General features: G+C 42.8%; 1 protein-coding gene across 2 annotated transcripts in view; it reads right to left on the bottom strand.

Annotated features, from left to right (window-relative positions):
* The window catches only part of lingo1a (leucine rich repeat and Ig domain containing 1a), a 78604-nt gene that overhangs the window by 24067 nt on the left and 39336 nt on the right, over positions 1-15201 (bottom strand). The window contains exon 1 of one of the 2 annotated variants that reach the window (XM_069686926.1): positions 6123-6473. The exons of the other annotated variant lie outside the window; for it this stretch is intronic. The gene's annotated coding sequence lies outside the window, so the exon portion shown is untranslated. Of the gene's footprint in view, positions 1-6122; positions 6474-15201 lie in introns of those variants that run through there. 2 annotated transcript variants of the gene reach the window in all.

The raw sequence follows: 15201 nt of genomic DNA, 5'->3' as shown, positions 1-15201 counted from the left end.
CCGTGGCAGCAATTGAACAGGGGTGCTCATGTTCTTAATGAATTCTAATGGGATTACTGACTGTTAATGGCTCTTATTGAGTGGCATGAAATAGCAAAACAAGTCCTGAGACGTGTTCAGACCCTAATCAGAATGAATTGGCTCGAATGCAAGGGACAGCATGTCGGATAGCTCAAACATGAGCAGCTACGAAATACTACCCTAAAGAAATACAAAATGATTAATTCATATGGAGGAGTCCTGTGGCAGACCTGGTGTAAATGACAACTTCACTTCTAAGTAGAGCCTCGGCCAGCCTACTAGACCAGGAGAGAGAGTGGAGAGTGCTAGTGCTGTACCTAAACACCGAACTCGGTGAACTCTGAATCTCAACAGAGTATTTAAACTGCTGTTACAGCAGCGAGGTGGGGCACAAACACAAAACTTGTTCCCACTTATGGGAAATATAATGTACTCCATTGAAGAGTGGCGGTACAAGTGGTACTGCTATTGTCCCACTATTGGGTTTCCAGTCCCCGTTGAATAGCACTGTTTGAATAGATGCTTTCAGTAGAACAGATGTAACATATTGTAATTGTGCCGCACAATACTAATCATCATCATTGCAGAACAATGCATTCAGCCTCTCGTTATAAATGCATGTGTGGTTATCAAAGGAGACAATAATAATCATTGTGTACAGATGGAGTGGAAGAGAAGGCATTGTTAATAACAATGAAAACAGAATCCCAAAAAATATCACATTTGTTTTAGTTTTCAGGCAGTTTTGTGGCCAGCTTTTACACCTCATTGCATTAATAACACCATGGACCATGTGGCAACCAGAGGTAATTATTTAAGCATCCCTATGCAGATGTTTCAGTGCTAGTCCCCTATCCCGGCTGCCAGTCTGAGGCCATCCACTGCCTCAGGCCATGTAGTTTACAGCCCACTAGCAGCTTAGTAGAGTGTTAAATGTGTCATTCACACATCCATCTCAAAGATATGTCCAAGTTTAAGTCTACCCAGCAACAGGGCCGCCATCATAGCCACTGATTAGTCTCTATGCAGTGAATACAAATGTCCTCTCCAGAGGGTTTCTGAAGGGCCTGAGCAAGCACAATATCACCTCTTCAACCTTTGACCCCAACCTCGACCGCCATTGATGCTTTTTTTCTTTCACTTGCAATGATCAAGACTTTGCGTGTATTTAAAGCTCCTGTGAGGAACTTTCGGTTTGTGTTGATTTTGGCGCCCCCTGTGGGCTTAGCTGATTTTGTCCTGTACATGCTTAAGTGGTGTTTTTTAATACAAAATCTCATCCTGCTTTCTTTAACAGTCATATGTATCACTCACTTTAAATTTTTGCCCTGGAAAATGTTAACAAAAGCAGCGTGCAGTTTGTATGGCACCTACCCCCCGCCAGCAGTTTCAGGCATTTAAAATAATTACATAGAAATAATCAATCTTGTCGCTGACGGTCTGGTTTGCTTTTGTAGCTCATATAAAGTCATCAGAATAAATTTAAGTCTGTTTCATAACCAGAGAAAAACTCCTCACAGTACCTTTAATATAAATGCTTTAGAATGTAATTGTATTATATCATTAAAAAAACTCTGGCAGTGGTCAAGCATTATTCGAATAAAATCTATATGGATGCTACATTTGCATGTAGGCTGAATAGGATGAAGGATTGTGGAGGCAGCGACAGTCCTCTTAGCATACTTCAGCCAATGATCCATTCCTGTTGCCGGTTACTGCTTGACAACATGTGGTAATCCATCTTTTCTTTGTGGACACCTTTTCACACAAGCGTACAAGGTGAAATCTCTCTCAAAGCACCTTTTGCAAAAGAATCTCTAAAGACATTTTCCACAACACTGTGCAGCAGATCCGAATTACCTGCACTTGTATCCGCTTCTCTGACATGGATTCTTTAAAGGTGAATGAACCCTACAGGCTAATGTGAATGTATGGCATTTAGGCGTGCCTCTGACATGCCTCTAACAAGGCTTCACTGTTCAATGACATTTCATTTGAAGCTTTAATTCAAACAGCAATATAGTGATAATCAGATGCTCCTTTCAGATATTCTTTTCCCCCTCTATTTAATTAGAATAATTGTCATGCAGCCGCTCAAATAAAAAGCCACGGTAAAATAGTGGTGCATTACATCACACAGCTTTGACCACATAGGGGACCAGCTTTGTGGACCAGCCTGTATCATTGATGTGATAAATACAAGGTTAGAGATTTGTGTAAATTCTGGATTAGCATATACAATAATTATGGTAATGTGTCCAACAGTGAAAGATTAAGGCCAATGCAGTCACAAATTTTGATTTCAGGAATGAATCACTGAAAGCCACAATCACTCTAATCAAGGTAAAGTAGAGATCAACAAATAGGTTGTTTGCACAAAAGTGTGTTTATAGGATGCAGCGTTTACTCATAGGAACCCGGGCTGCATGGAAATATATTCAACATGTCTTTGTTAAACCAGCAGGGTTGTTTGAAGCATGGGGCATCAGCTTTATTTTGGTCCCCTACATGCCAGAGAACTTTTCCACAATGGACCAAAAACAAAACCACATTTTGTTGGACATTTTCTCAAATTTGGCACTAAGTCGGTATAAAATAAGTTTTGGTCGTTGCCTTCTTGTTTTTTGGGGGGCACCAGAAGTGACCATATTTAAATGACAGAATGGATACACAATTGTTTGTCTTTATTTTGGTTGACAGTTGCCATGGTGGTGAATTACCAACATCTAGTCACTCTAGGGCTGTGACGGTAACCGCATGACCGCAGTTATGTGACGCCAACCGCGGGGTGGACCAACTGACCGTCATCACGGTTATTTTATATTTAAATATAAACCCAGTGATGTTGCAGTAAAGTCACTATCTATTTGTCCCAGAAAAACGTCCCAAAAAAACAAAACATCCCTGAAGCATTCCGAGCTCAAACCTTGATTTTACTCTAAGTGGGACCTTTACTACATGAACTTTATGCTATATTGAGGTAGACTTGAAACTAGCAATTGAGACCATAAATATATTAGGAATATGTTTAAAGATGTAATAAATCAGCCCAGAAACATTTGAATTCTCCCCTCTGGTTTCATACAACCGCACACCTTTTTTCAACCAGTAGAGTCTCCCCCTGCTGGCCATAAGAGAAAAAAATCCAGGTTTAAGCTTCTTCTGCATGGGCTTCACTTTTGCAACCAGAGGCCAAGTCCACTTCTTATATACAGTCTGTTTTTGGCACAATAGATAACATCTGTGCAGATTCAATGCAGGAGAACCAGCTGCAAAACAATCCCATAGTATGTCATGAGTTACACGTATAAAGGCAGGTTGCTCAAAGGGAAAGAACTGTGCCTGACTGTCTTGGACAAAAACTCTTCTGCTCAAAGGGATTGCCAAACAGAATTTTTTTTAAAAACACACCAAAAAATGCTGATGACTTTAAGACAGCACTTAGATCTGCTCTTCCTGCTTATCTACTTCAAAAGACGTCCACCAAGGACAACAGTGACAAGATCCCCCCTCCCCCACCCATCAGACAGCGACTATGATACCACCGCAGGCCTTTCACAAACATGCCATCCAGCCTCGGGCATCAACGTATCAAGGCGGTGGCATCAAGTGGAATGGCAGGCCAGTCTTATGAAAACAACATAATTGCCGTCCCGGGTGAAAACGCCTCACTGTCATCGTAACATCGTGTAGGCACGGCGGCCTCACAACTGGGAGCTAATAAACACCTTGTCGATGCAGGAGGTGTCAGCTTTACACCCAGGATGAATGTCTCCAAGAGACACGGCACAACACGTCATAAGCCAGCATTAGCCGGCTCACTAACACTGTTGGTCATTTAGTGTGTTGTGAAAAGGCGCGCCTGCGGGGTCAGTCATCACGCGCTGACATCACGGTCCACACCTTCACCTCCCACTTCGTCTCGACTGCCCCTCTGCCTCGCTCTGCTGACGAATCTGCCGCTGAAGATGATTCCTTTCAGGGATGATTCAGGCGCTGCACGCACTCTTCTTCTGCTCTCAATTGATTGAATTATTTCTCCATGTGAGTAACTTACAAAACACGGCAAATGACACCATACCTCACCGAGATATAACGCTGTTATGAGGAGCATGATTTTCCGGTGACATGCGATACTCTGTATAATAGCAGCCAGCATATAGAGGTCGAGCTTATTGCAATCATTGATCAACGTCTTGTAATTCAATATAGTATGTCAACAGCAGCATAATGTTGGCGGAAAGGAGGGAGGGAGGGAGTGCGTCTTTGTTACATGTGTCCTAAAGCCTATTGCAGGGTTAGAGAGGTGAATCCCATCGACAACTGGGAGACTGCCAAGGTCAGCGGCCGCACATTTGTTTAATGAAGGCAGCCGGGGCGTCTGGACAAAGCGGATCACACACTTGGGCAGCATCTTAGCTCTTGCGAGGCAGCCATGATTGAGTCAGCAGTATGCCAACAAATCATCAAAGAGAATCGAGGGTGTAAACCTGACGAGAACTGGATTTTTAAGCCTGTAAGTGACGCTGAGGAAACAGAAGGGGATAAAGGGAGACATTTGGTGTACTAAGGTCACTGTAAAGTCACCATTTAGTGCCGGGAACACACAAGCAGAGGGTGTGCTTCTAATAAGGAGAGCACATAGCACTCTGAGAGAAGAGATGAACTCAGATACGGCTTTAATGCACCTTTGAAGCCCTTCTCTGCCACACCCTTGCCCATGTGTCTGTGTGATATCTCCGAGCGTATCAGCCATCTATCATGCTGGATTGCGAGCCCAGATAAAGGCGGAGAGAGGGCTGTGCTGAGGCTGCTCCTGTTTCTATCTGGCAGTCCGCTCCCTCCGGCTATTTATAACCAATAGAGCTACAGCACTTTATGAATGTCCGCAGGCTCAGCATCACACAGTCTTCTGATACTCTGCCGCAACTGTTTTTGGTGTGTCATTAAAAGAGGCAGTGCAGGAGGGTGACAATTTCAGGGGGTGGGGGTGCTGTCATAGCCTATATTCTCTGCATATGCTGCTTTGAATAACAAACAACAGCAGGCGTGTGGAGGCATCAACACACAACTTCCATCCTGTGTCCTGTGTAGTCGCACTGTGAGCTATATATAGATCCCAGGACTGTTGTGTTGTTAAAAAACCCAACAAAAAAAACCCCCAAAGTGGCTCCTGTGGATCAATAAAAACGCAGGAGTCGGTTGCAGCAGGAGCGCTGCTTTTTTATCCTCTGCCCATTTAACAGATAGCCATCTTTGCAGATGAATCAAATGGCATATGGGCAGGATCACGACTGCCTCACACTTGCCCACATAGAGAAATGTTATCTCAGCAGTGGCCAAAGAAAGGCTAGATTAAGATAACATTTTGCAATTCAGCCCCCCTCCTTTCTCTCTCTCTCTCTCTCTCTCTCTCTCTCTCTCTCTCTCTCTCTCTCTCTCTCTCTCTCTCTCTCTCTCTCTCTCTCACACACACACACACACACACACACACACACACACACTCATCATTCTCTCTCTCTCTCACACACACACACACACACTCACATTCGCGGGACAATTACATTTGATTAATGGCTTAAGCCCTCGTCCTCCCAGACAGGCGCACATACGCAGAGAAATTACCAGAAAAAGAGATTACACTGTAGAAATGCGCGCGATTAACAAATCTATAAATTAATTTCCAATCTGAGCGGATTAGATGCGTTTTTTACCTGCAGAGGACGCGCCTAACCACACTCAAGTCCCCCCCTGTCCGCTTCTCTGTCCTGTCAACCGCTTATGCCCTGTAATCATCGCGGACCGAGGATATTTTAGCCGATTTGACATTGGATTGAGATCCGAGGAGTTTTAGGAAAGCCTCTGGTGCGAGCTGATGTCGCCACTGGCGCACTAGAATCCACATATTTCAGGGATGTTTTCTTCAAAGTAGCCCTAAGAGACCCGGGGTTTAGCTGCATTCTGGAAATCCACCTCTCTAAAATCTTGGCCTCAGCCCACATTAAACTGCATCGACATGAGAACACAGTGAACAGTCGAAAAAGAGGCATCTCTGCGCTAAAAAAGAACCCCCATTTTGCGCTTTTATATCGGATACTCACCTGCTGTAGGCTTCACTGAATCCAAGCATCCTTTCGCATTTCTCCCCGACGGCAACTCCCAGCCACGAACACTCAAATTGAGACGCACTATCTCAAGTCCATCGCCTTGAAAGACAGCTCTCAAAAAAAAAAGGAAAAACCGAGGAGGGTGGGGGGGAAGAAAAAGACAGCAGCCAGCCGTTTCTTGCAGATTCCCAATGAGTTTCTCCACAGCGGCAGTACCGCGGCTTTAAAGATGACAGCTGTAGTTAAAAACAGGCAACCCACACACACACACACGTACACACTCACACACACACTCACAGCAACAAAGCGCGATCCTCCCTGGGTTTAATGGGACTCCCTGTGCGCCCGAACTCGTCCGAGGATGAGTGTGGAGAATAAAGAAGGAATGCAAATGGCAGGTAGAGAAAGAGAGAGAGAGAGAGAGAGAGAGAGAGAGAGAGAACAACTCCCACGCAGCGTTCCCGATGCGAGCGCGCACAGTTCTCTCTCCTTGATGCAGTCTCTCCACAGCCTCACACTCATACAGCAGTGTGTGTGTGTGCGTGTGTGTGTGACTGCTGGCTGTCGTCAGTGGCACAGGCAATCCGCCTGCTGAAGGAAGGGAGGGAGGGAGGGACGGAGATGATCGGCGGAACGCACTCTGCCCGGTGTCCTACTCAAGTGTGAGTGTGTGGTAGAAGTGTGCGTGCGTCTGTGTGGGGGTGTTTGCTTGTATGTGTTTGATCACAGCACGCATGTAGTCTCTTCATTTGCTGGTTCATGCATTTAGACTCTGCTGCTGTTTTTGTTAACCAGCCTTATCTGCCCGGATTCGTCTGTCCAGATTCCAGCCTCCCTTGTGCGTCAAACGTTTACGCGCGAGGACACACGCGTGAAGGACGCATTTCAAAACATCCTCCGGGGGTTAATTGAAACAAAAAAAAGGCCACACTTCTTTTCCAACATGCACATATTTCACCAGCAAGAAGCTTGCAACATAAAATCAGATTCTGATCCTGGAGTGGATCTAAGGTAGCAGTTCCTCTTTTGAGAGCCTGATGGCACTGTGGGCTTCAGATAGTGCAACACAAACAGACACGCACTCAGGCTTTTTGCAGGAGGTGGGCCCTGGAGTATGTTGTCTCATACATATCTGATCCTTTGTCTGTCTCCTGTGATTTTAAAAGAAAGGGTCTCATGCACAGCCAGAGATTGCAGAGGTGTTTTTTAAAATGTTTCACAGGAGCAAACTCTTATCTTGTCCTGTCTGCTGCTCGCATTTCATGGTCTTTAATGTCATGCCAAAGTGGGAGAAGATCAGATAGTTGTTAAATATATAACAATTGTGCGTCACCGGGTCTTCTAAAGCTCGCTCAGATCAATTCATGAAGAATTAAGTCGCTTTTAGATGCTTTTTAAGTCCATTTTAGCAGCTGAGTGATAGTACTTATTTATAATCCCTGTGGTGTATTGATTATAGCTAAGCTTTGTGGGAGGACATCATACTGGATGGATTCCTTAACACAAGCCTCTGCCCAAGCGTGAGTGGGTTTCGGTTGGGGGTTCATTTGGAAAGATGAGAGGAAGACAACGGGAAGAAGATCTATTCACAATCCATACGTTGGGTTTTGTAGACACACAATCACTACTAATTTAACATTAACAAAGTCAGCACAGGCATCAAATCTGTAATCAAGCAACCACAGCCAGGTAGCGACGGAAAGAAGCATCCGAGCACAGAGTGCAACAAGAGGGCAACGCCTAGGAACAGGTACAACTCAGCTATAGTGCTGTACAGGTGCATGTGGCAAGACAGAGTTGACTCTATAATGAACTTTACTCTATAAATGTACATATCTGACACTTACCAATCATCTCAATCATCAATGACAGGTAACTCATCACATCATTTCAATTGCATTGCATTGGTTGTTAGCAAAAGTATTTCTTAGGCACGTTTTAGTCCATTTTTTTGGACGTTTTTTGCGCATTGACTTAAAGAGTGAATATGTTGCACTAGTAAGAGATATCAGCTTCATTATACTAACATCATTAGGTGCCCAAACCAGCTCATTGACCTTTGCTGGCCCTTATGGCTCTTCTTTTCTTTCATTAAGGCTAAAAGTTGAAGCTTTTAACATCTTGCGTATCTCTTTTTTGTATTCATGTGTATTAAACAGAATAGCAGCCAGCATAAAGAGGCATAAACAGAAACCCTAAGTGGACACACATCCGTTCATTTTATTCGCTTCATGCTCCCGTGATAATGAGTAATTTGTGGTTATCTCAGGTTCTCGACTTTCTTATCTCGTTATCACAAGATAACGCTGCACCACCGTAACGTCAGATGATCATAACTCGTATCTCCAGAGTGGCAAAAGCACAAAACAAACAACTTAGTTTTTTTTGCATGTCTTTGTGTTTTGCCTCATAAAGTTGCCATTTTTTACAGTATCATCAAGTGTCACACACCTCCAGAATCAGCACCACCTGTTTATGTCACTCTATAGAGAGTTCACTACACTATAACGGGATATCAGCCTATAAAAGAAAAAAACAAACAAAACTGGAACTTGAATTTTTGCATGGTATTGAAAACCACACTGCAAACCATATGATGGGAAAAAAACTCAATGTTGAGAACTGCACACATGTTAGAAGTGATTGAAGCTTCTTACTGTTTATGAGTTATGCCCGTTCTTTTGGGCAGAATCTTTGGCCGTTTATTTGCAAGGAATTGTCTTTGTTTTTCCTGCCAGAGCAATTCTTTATCGGGCGCAGAGTCGTCGGAATTTTCTCCTCCCTCCTCCGTCAAAAATCAACGGCAAAGCCTTTTTTGCCATTTCTTTTATATACAAACTGAACTTCAGAAAACGTATGTCTTCTCTCCTCTCTCTCAGTTGTCTCGTTTTGCTCTGGTCTCTCTAATATGAGTGTGGGCGATGGCAGCAAGGCATGTCGTGGTCTGTAATATCACAGTGTTGTTTTGTTTTCTAGATCGCCAGAAAATGAGTCGTTATCACAAGAAAACAAGCTTCGTTATCTCGAGATAATGAGATAAATTAATTAGTTGTAATGGGAAAACTAGCGTTGTTATCCCAAGATAACACAAAAAATAAGTACGGATCTGGAGAAAACAACCGGAAATTACTCGTTATCACGGGAAAAACTAAAATGTTTGATGCATGTCTGCTCCGGGCTTCCGTATAGAAAACATGATGAATGGTAAGGTCATGATTTGATTGACAAAATAGAGTAAATTATCGTCAGTATGAACTATTAGAGGCATCATTTTGGTTTACAGATGTTTCCCATGCTCGTCAAAATCGTGTTCCAGTAGCACTGGCCTTGTTTTGTTCTTAAGGATGACAAATCGAGTGTGCAGAGACTGTCTAAAAACAAAGAGTGTAAATATTTCAAGTGTGACCACAGCTGTCGTCACGCAGGCATTCAGTTGCTGCTATGTGTTTGTCACTGCTGACGTCGACAGAGACGCTGACGTGCTTTATTTCTTCTGGGATTATGTCCCTCGAACTACTTTGTTTGGTATGATGCATTAACAGGAACGCATCCTCGGTAGCTCCCTTCTTCAGATGAAGCGTTTAGACTTTTCAAGAGCATCAGAGCATCAGAGCTTGAGTATTAAAACCTAAATTACATTGCATGTGTCGAACTTCCCCGCATCACCAAACACTCTCATTGCGTGCGTTTTCCCGACAAGTTTCACTCATGGCCCGCAGCAGAGAAAAACCACTGAAGTATTTGTCCGTCGGTGCTGAAATGTGTCTCTGTCCCTCTTGCATCCTGCAGCTTTTCTGCACAGACCCTTAGAGCATCTTAAGGCACTCAGGCATCTCAGCTACATGTGAATGTCATCAGCATCAGTTCACGCATGGCCAAGGCACCCTGGCTATGAGTACTGGGTATTTTCTCCGGTTTTTTTTTCGAACTGTTACCCAGTGCCTGGCTGTGAAACCACTCCTTAAGGGCGGGACACAGGCTTCTTTCTTTCCGGATCAGTGCACCAGACATTACCAGTTAAAACTTAGCTGCAGAACTAACTAAACAGTCTTTCATCTAAAAGTCAGCTTACATTATATTTCCCTATGGATATGACATTTAAGAGCAAATAAATAGGTTCCAAATTTTAATTTCTATAGCTCCAAGACATTGGACAACATTAACCCACCAGGGAGTAAGCAGAAAAACATCCTTTTACCAGGCAGAAACCTCGAGCAGAACGAGGCTCATTGGTGGATGGCCATCTGCCGCTGGGTAGCGGACAAACAGACAGTAGAGACATTCATCCACTGGTCCCTAATGGTTTAAAACAAATAAACCAAACATTAGCTGTATTTTTGCAGAACAAGTGTGTCTACGAGACAAATAAGACCCGGAACAAATGAGATCAAAACAGAGAAAATTAGCTTTGGCAGGATGCACTTCATGGGAGGGAGAAGAGAGGCTAAGTTCACGGTCTTTATCCCCGCCTGCCTCCTCTCCATCCTCTCTCCGCCCGCTAAGAGCTGCAAACAACAACAGAGGTAACAATGGATACCTAGTGACGCCATGGGCTTTGAAAGCATCCCATCAATAATTAATTTGTTCTGCTGTGTTTCTCCACACCGGCACGCATGCTTGTCCTGAATCTTTTGTTATGCTGGGTGTGAGGGGTGCCTGTCACATGGCCACTCTCGCCTCTGAAAGATAAATGGTTCCGTGATGAGATGATAAAGTAACCATTCGCTTGTCACGACAGAATCGTTCCCACTTTTGTTCGGCAGGTAAGTGGGTTTGCATACCAACCTGCAGGGCTGTCATTCATTCTGCAGTTATTGATAAGACTCTCCTTTTAATGAGCATCCATCCTATTGAGATACTAATACTCTCCATGGCGTTATTATAATAGAGTTGCCGTTCTTTTATTAAAAAAACAGACACGTTTTTAACTGAAATCTTGAAATGTGTTGGCGACCGAGAGGAGCTTCCACTCCACCTTAATTCATTTTCGCTCTGTCAAATTAAATTCTGGCGTTCAGAATGAGTTTTCTCCACACAGAATGGAAATTTAATAGAGAAATCCTAATAGTATTTGATGTGAAGTGAAAGCAGGATCCACCAGTGGTGTTCCGTTATCTTTTGTCCCTTCGGTATCCTTTGGAATAAAACATGACTGACTACTTTTCAATTTAGTTTGCAGTTTCCAAAATTATATCTGAGTTTTAGATTATACAGATCTAAATGACATTTTCCAATATCTTTGTATTTTGACAAACTTTGTCATTATAGAAATAACTAACATATAAAATATGGTAAAACAAGCAAACAAGACCAGGTCAAAACCTAGTATGTGGCTGCATCAGGCCAATGTGCGCTTTTGTGGGCAATGTGTTACAAGGACTGTCCTTATGAGGCCGATGACAATGTGTTTGAAAGCAGGTGCGCGCTGCAGACGAGCAGCGGAGGAGCAGCCCCGCCTACTCCATGAACAAAGTATCCAGAGCCGTATAGACAGAGAGTCGCGTCAGTGGAGGTTCAATATGCTCCATGATCTGCCATTGCGATGTTGCAACTCTATACGGCTGTGAAAGTACCATCACTCACTCACTCACTCACTCACATACAGACCCATGTGTGGAGCTGACCCCGGCGGTCAGCCAAAAATAGGACCCAGTAATATGACAGAAATGTAGTACAAAAAAGTATAGCGAGCCATTTTGTATTCAAAGTACAGCAGACACAGTGTCTTAAACACATGGCTGCACTTGACCAGTTTACAGCACAATAGTTTATGATGTTTCTATATAATAAAAGGCCTGGGGAGAGAAAAGACACTCTAAAGGTGAGCTGATATTTCAGCAGCAAAGATAGGTGTGAAAGTGCGGATGAAGGAGCTAGCTTAGCATCATAACACCTCCTTTTTTCTATGATTTATTTTTGCCTTGAGAAGAAGAAGACATACTGTATGTAATGGGGACATTCCGTTTTAAATATTTCACTGTGTTAGTAACAAGCTACACACACACAGGCCTGAAATACACACAACCCAAACAGAACCCTATGGACATGCATCAATGGAGAGATGTCAGAGTGAGGGGGCTGCAAATGGACATGCGCCCTGAGCAGTTGGGGGATTCGGTGCCTTGCTCAGGGGCACCTCGACAGGACCCAGGAAAGGAACTCTCCAGCTACCAGACCCAATGCCGTGGTTGGTTTGTACTAGGACTTGAACCTGCCACCCTCCAGTTCCCAAGCAAAGTCCCTACAGATTGAGCTATTCCTTCTTCCCCTTTATTGGTGGCGCTGCGAAAGGTGTCTTATCAGAAATGACTTTTTTTTTTTTACTTTAATATTATGGTGGGGGTTCTTTAAGTCCAAAAACAGTCTGCGTAATGCTGTGACGGCAGCAACCTGCACACTTGTACACAGTTTTTCTCTCAGCATAGGATTTGGAGAGCTTCTGATAAGAGAGGAAGTTGGCCAAACCCTCCTGTGGTATACAGATAACTACAAAATCTGCTCTACTGGACCCCGCTTTTTACAAAATAATTATTTCAACATGTAAAACAGAAAAAACATTATTTTTTTGCCTTAAAACGGCATTTAAAAATGTGTCCATCCACACTTAATTGAGCATAAGATTACACCCAAAAGCATTTCCAATGTTTATTTATACAGCCTTATATCACAAATCACACATTCGCCTTAAAGGACTATGTAATGTGAATATGTACAGTTCCAATACGGCTGGGTTAGAGCCTTATGTGTACACTGCGATTTCAGGACCACGGAGAGCGCCAGTCACTCTGATTCAAAGCCGAGCACAATAGCAGACCTGCTTTTGATTCTGTTCAGCACCACGGACAGAGCCAGACTGAGGCAGATAGATCCACAGCATCCACACCAATGTCATGTTCTCTTTTCATAGCTGCACGCAGACAGAACCTTGGACACAGAAGAGCTAAATTATTTGCCATCCGGTTCTTTCTGTATTCCATGCTTCATCTAGGGCAGCCTCACTTCCTGCAGCAGCAGCTCGGACAATAGGGAAGCCCAAACGCTCTAATCCACCGTGTGAGAGTGTTATGCTAAACTTGGCCTGCTAGGTCATGTCAATATTATGATGATTTTCCGAGGTCAGCAAGGTTCAAAGAGATTCATGCATGGCAGATGGATGTCAAAGTTGCAATAAGGCTACTGGTTCTGGCACAAAAATTCAATACGGGATTCATTTTTTAGAAATATAATACCTCATAAATGTTTGTCTGGAAATCAACAGGCATTCAATCTAAAAACATGACAGAAACATCCCCACTAATAACAGCTGTTATATTGACGCTAGGTCATGCTTCATGTTTCCCTAAAAATCCAGAAGATTGATATTAAAATAAGCTCTTTTCTGTTTCTTTTCCATCCGTTTGTGGGTTCCATTAATACCTGAGTAAAACTGTTCACTAGCAGACAGTGTAAGCCTCCCTACCACTGCCACAGCAAGACCAATCAATCCCTCTCTGCTCTATACCTCTCTTGGCCTTTATAGCAATGACTCCCCAAAAGCCTCTATTTTAACACTATCTTGCACCATGCCTATCCTTCTGACCTTTAAATTGTATATACTTTAGTGGAACAGGCGCTTATTACTTTTCTAAACCACCCTTGGACTTCCTTGTGGGTTTCTGTCTCTTTCTGCTTTCTCTACTCCGTCTGCACGGACACCTGAAGATATGCTGTATGAGACATTCTTTGCAATATTATGAGTGTGGACACAGACAGGCAACCTAATGCTAATTCATTTAATTCAATTAAAACCTTTATTTAAGCCTTGAGGTTTCCCTCATTTGCAATGATGTCGAGATACAGAAAATGACACAATTAAAACAACCAAAAACACAACACTCAATGAAAACATTTACAAGCTGAGGTGAGGTGGTTTGAGACCAGCACCATTAGACTGTTGATCTTAAGAGTGTGAAGTTTTCCCCATACGATCATTATTGTTGTTGCTAATGCTAATAGTAGACCTGCCGACTTCAACCTTTACAATTACTATTATTACAGCCTTTATCATTTCTATGCTGTTCTTGCTAATCTTTACACTTGTGTGCCACTATTATTGGCATCATAACCATAAGTATGTATTATCTGTTGCTGTTGTTGTTGTTGTTGTAACAAAGACATATGTTGTTGTTGATCTCTTTGCATCTCCTTCTATCCCACTTTTCGGCCCATCCAGTCGAGGCAGACGGCTGTTCAACACGAGTCTGGTTCTGCTCAAGGTTTCTGCCTGTTAAAAGGAAGTTTTTCCTTGCCAATGTGCCGAATGTTGCTTAGTGCTACTCATGGTGATTCATGCTGGGTCTCTCTCTAAACAACAAAGAGTACGGTCTAGAGCGGCTCTTTTTGTAAAGTGTCTCGAGATAGCTAAAGTAATTCCACGTTTGGAGCAAAAAAACGAAAGGCAGATTCACCAAGTTCAGAGTAAAGGCGAGGGACTTGGAAAAACGAGACAGTCAGTAGAGCGGGTTTTGTCGGTTCCAGTGGTCCAGTTCAGCACGGATGATATGTAGGACGTTGAATGTCCAATAAGGGATTGATAGATAAAAAGACACACAATTGGAACATGGTGTCTTGTTCAGAAGAACTTCCCTAATGATGCTTTGTGAAATCACCACCTAATTTACAATTTAGAGAAGACACACAATCGTCTTCTTGTGACATGAAAACTAAAGTGTGAAACTTTAGTTATCACGTTTTTTTTTTTTTACTTTTTTAACTTACAGTGTTATTGTTCTCTTGCACTGTGTTTGGTTTGGCTTTAGGAACAGTGCTGAATAGCAACTAGAATTTAAGAGTCATATTGTATTTTCTTTAGTGGAGAAACAACGTGCTTTGTCAACATGAATAATTGTGTGTAAAAATGTGTTTCTTTTGTATAATTGAAACTTTAAATGCGCACATATGAAATGAAATGTCTATATAATTTAAATATTGTATATATGCATGTGTAGATTTGTAGTTTTGCACTCAACAGTAACATGCATACACATATTTAAGTCGACAGGTCCAGTAGCTGTAGCGAAGCGAATTTGCATAA

This window comes from Semicossyphus pulcher, unplaced genomic scaffold (assembly GCF_022749685.1).
Source record: "Semicossyphus pulcher isolate SPU_LCO1_2020_fin unplaced genomic scaffold, fSemPul1.0.p SCAF_8, whole genome shotgun sequence".
Classification (NCBI taxonomy): Eukaryota; Metazoa; Chordata; class Actinopteri; order Labriformes; family Labridae; genus Semicossyphus; species Semicossyphus pulcher.
Note: the sequence above shows the minus strand (reverse complement) of the source record. Positions and strands in the feature narration are given on the sequence as shown.